Genomic DNA, 4,073 nt, shown 5'->3' with positions numbered 1-4,073 from the left:
GGCAAGCGCTGTGTTTCTCACCAGGAGTTGAGGGATGCTGCTATGATGGTGACCAGGGTCTCCCCTATCCCTCCCCTCCCCATGACTGGGGGGTCCCCATGCCTTTTTCCATGTCCCACCAGCAGCAGCCCCAAATCAGCCCTGGGTTTGCTGCTTCTGCTTCAGGCTGGTACCTTCTGGAGTGAGAAGCTGAGCAAATTCCCACCGGAAAATCCAAAAAGGGGTGTGAGCAGCACCCATGGAAAATGAGGAATGGAAATAGTGGTGGTCCTCATGGGTGTGTAACCATCCCATCACCTTCTGCTTATGGTGCTCCTGCTTTTTAGCTGGTTTGGGGGGAAAATGAGCTTATTGCAGGGGGGAAAAGGCCAGGCTTGGGCTGGAGGGAAGCAGAGAACAGGAATTCAAGCTTTTAAAAGGTGCCAACAAAAGCAAGAGAGAACAATACCTTCCCTCTCTCTTTCAAATCCTCCATCAAAGCACCTCGGCACAAAGGCAGACCTGGCGCAGGGCTTTTAGAGTGTCATGGCTTCACCCCAATCCATGCCCAACTGCCTTTCTGTGTGCTATTCTTAGCACTTCTGCTGGAAAATATTCAGGGATGGGTGGCTGGGTCCTGAGCTCCAGCCCCGTTTTGCAGCAATGTGTCTGCAAAACCTCAGAGGTGGTGGGGACACAGGAGTGGCACCAACAGGCACCTGTGTCCCCCAGGATTTGTGCAGGAGGTTTTGCAGGTCCCTGATCTGCAGAAGGGGAGTTTGGCAGCCAAAAGCGAAACCCTCCTCTGCCTCCTTTCTTCCTTAGCACTGCCTTTGGCAGAAAACTTCCCGCTGGCGCCGGCAGCATATGCGGCAGCTTGACGTAAAGGAGGAGAAACGAGCCCGAAAGGCAGCGGGTTTCAGCAGAGCTAAAACAAGAAGTGTGATTTTTGGCAGCCCCCTCTCTGCCATGGGAGGAGGTGGGGAGCTCGCCCGGGACGGGAACGGTGACGAACCCAGCACCCAGACATATTTTTGGGGTGCTGTATATGGACACCAAGCTGTTTGCATTCTCAGCTCTGTTGATGCCAAGGGAAATTCAAAGCTCTGAACTCCCTCACTAAAACCCTGGGCAAGAGGGCCGGGAGCAGTGCATGGAGGTGATACTGAGCCCCTTGGGAGTGGGTTGGAAGCGAGGTGCAGGCAGCAACAATTCCAGTTTGGTTGCCCAAACCATCTGGCTGAGAGCACAGGATCAAGCACCACAGGGACAACTTGGGATCCCTGGATGACAGGGAGACTCATGGACACACACAGGGGCTGCAGCAGCATCTCCATCCCTAGCAGGTTTCCATCCCCCACTCTCTGGGAACAGCCAGAACAAAACATGGACCCTTTTGCTAAATTCCCTGAGAAAAGCAGGAAAACTTGAAGCCTTTGGGCTGTGTTTTATTCTGGGATACATTTCCACCACCCGCTGGCTGTTTCCTTAAATACAATGAGGCAAAACCCGGGAGCAAACACAGGCATCAGGATTTATTGTGGCTTCGGGGCTGCTGGAGGGAAAAGCCGGAACGTCACCGCCCTCACCCCAACTATGGCCACATTGTTTGAGGAGTTATTTTGGGATCTGTGTTTTCACTGGAGCAGGCACGCACAGGAAGGTCAGGTATTCCAGCAGCTTCTCTGGGCTTCTTCCGGCACAGGCAGAGTGGGAACGGCTGTACACCTCAAACAAAAGCCACAAGCATTTAGTTTTTTCCCAGCATCATTTTTTTTTGGGTATTTCTGCCTCCAGCCTCACCAGAGACTGCTCCAGGAGGAGAGTTTGCCATGAAGGACAATAGTCCCAGGAAATCCTGTATCCCTCTGCATCAGAGGCCAGAGCTCGTGGGAAATCCCACAGTAGCACCCAGTGGATGCACTGACTCAGCTGAGATGGTGTCTCTAGCCATAGCACCCCACTGGGAAGCTTTTCCTGGTGGGATGGGGGTACACAGCCACCCCAGAAGGAGCTGCTGGAGCCTGGAATCGGGATACCCTAACAGCCACCCCTGGATTTACAAGACCCAGATGAAGAGGTGCTGCTGCATCATGGCCACACCTTCCATCCTCCCATAAAAGAGGATGAATGTATTTATGGCTCTATTCAGGGAATTCACATGTCTAGATCAGATGCTTGAAACTGTGCCACCCACTTGGCTCGCTCCCAGCTGCCTTTACCCCTTGTCCAACCTGTTTTCCCAGTCAGTGGTGTGACAGCTCTATTTGTAGGGGTTATTTGCTGCCCTGTGGCTCTTCTCCCATTTTCCCAAGGCTCTCAGGATTTAACCAGCCTTGGACAGGTGTCTGTTCTGTGGTCCACGCTGGGACACGGAGGACAAGGTGTGGGTGATGCTACACTGCTGAGGTGGATCAGGGCTGGCCAAGTGGGAAATCCAGCCATTTACTAGAAATTACATGACCCAGGAGAAGCTGGGGGAAGTTAAACACGGGATCATCCTTCCTCCCAGTTGCCATGTTCCTCCTCCCCACAGCTACACACACAAATGCTTTCCCTTTGGAGCTGTGAATTTCCACTCCAACGTCCCTGGGGGATGATCCTGTTTGAAGAATGCATCCCATCAGGGTGGGATACCCCATCCCAGCTGGATGGAGACCCCAAAAACCAGGCATCAGCCCAGCAAGTTTTAGGTCTGGGATTGCAAGCAATAAATTAGTAAGAAGAGATTCAGTTTAATGAAGCAGGAGAATGAAAACGAGGTAGGCTTGTTCCTGTTTGACTTTAAAGCTTGGCTTTAAAGATGGCTCCATCCTCTGGATGCTCTGGCAGCTCCTTAAGCATCACCAGTGCCTCAGGGATGCTGTGGGGGATGATGACCACATGCCTGGTCACCCCCTTCTCTCTGCGTCCAGGGGAAACCCTCCAGCAAGAACTGCTTGGTCACAGTTACAGTCTGTTTGCAACTGAAAGTTTCTCTTTTTCAACATAATATTATGAAATGAGTTTCCCTCCCTCCCTTCCAGCCCCAGATTGAATCACAGGGGGTTTCTGGGCAGCAGTTTTACTGCTGGAATTTTCCCAAGTACCTGTTTGTAGGCAGGAGCTGAAAGCTTGCAATGAATGAATTCACTCGTGGGAGAGCAGGGAAGACCCCCGGGATGAAATCACTGCCAAAAAGAGAAGAAATTGTTGGGAAATACATGAAAACCACCATCCTTCCCACGGGATGGGTGTGAGCAGCGGGGAGCCAAACAGGATGGTCCATGCAGGAATGCAGGGTATATTTTTAAGGTAAGAAAGCAAAGCAGCAGCTCCATGCCCTTTTCCCAGATGGATTTCACTCTGCTGTGCTCTGCTCTCCATCCCAGCGATGTTACACTGTCCCTTTATTTTCCCTTCAAAACAGATCCACTTCCAGCATCACGCTGCCTGAAGTCAGACCCACCCCAGCCTATTCCCATTGGCTCTGGGGGGGGCAGAGATGCCACAAGGATGAGCTGCTCCACCAAAACCTCTTCTCTACCCTAAATCACTGCAGTTGTGGCATTCCCAGCCCTGGGTTTCTGACAGATGAGGCTGAGGAGGGGGATTTTCCAGAGAGGTTGGGGTTTGATTGGATCTGGGGTTGTGGGGCAGAGCCAAGGGGGTCTCAATGGCCTCCTGGAGGGGGGTTGTTTACCAGGGAAGGTGTGAAGGTGGTGAGTCACCTGCTTACTCCAGAGGTGACACGTCAGGAAAACCCCACGGGTGGAAAGCGAAAGCCCACGACACCCACGGTGTCACCTCCCGGCGGGACGAAACCACACCTGGGGGGGCCCTTCTTGTCCCCAGTGTGGGTGGCATAAGGAGAAGGCCACTGGGGAGGGGTGAGACTCTCTGTTTCGCTCATCCCAAAATAGCAGGGATACACCCGAGTCAGGCGGGTACCGTGGGCTGCCTGCGGAGGCGGGGGAAGCGCCGCCTCCATCCACGCGGTGCCGCTTTGCTCGTCACGGATGAAGCCGCTGTGCTCCGAGTCCCGTCCCCGCTGCCATGGCTGGGGACAGGGTGTTGCTGTGGGTGCTTGCAGCCCGTGAACAGCTTCCTGCCCA

General features: G+C 53.5%; 1 long non-coding RNA gene across 1 annotated transcript; it reads right to left on the bottom strand.

Annotated features, from left to right (window-relative positions):
* Positions 1-1,509: 1,509 nt before the first annotated feature.
* LOC113983295 lies at positions 1,510-4,008 on the bottom strand. Its single transcript, XR_003539049.2, has 3 exons — positions 3,910-4,008; positions 3,069-3,149; positions 1,510-1,707 (listed from the first exon to the last, which is right to left on the bottom strand). It is a non-coding gene; the product is annotated as an uncharacterized LOC113983295 (long non-coding RNA).
* Positions 4,009-4,073: the final 65 nt, after the last annotated feature.

The sequence above is a fragment of the Pipra filicauda genome, unplaced genomic scaffold, assembly GCF_003945595.2.
Source record: "Pipra filicauda isolate LSUMZ 115617 unplaced genomic scaffold, ASM394559v2 scaffold161_size1661140_pilon, whole genome shotgun sequence".
Lineage (NCBI taxonomy): Eukaryota > Metazoa > Chordata > Aves > Passeriformes > Pipridae > Pipra > Pipra filicauda.
This window is presented reverse-complemented; position numbering and strand designations above follow the sequence as displayed.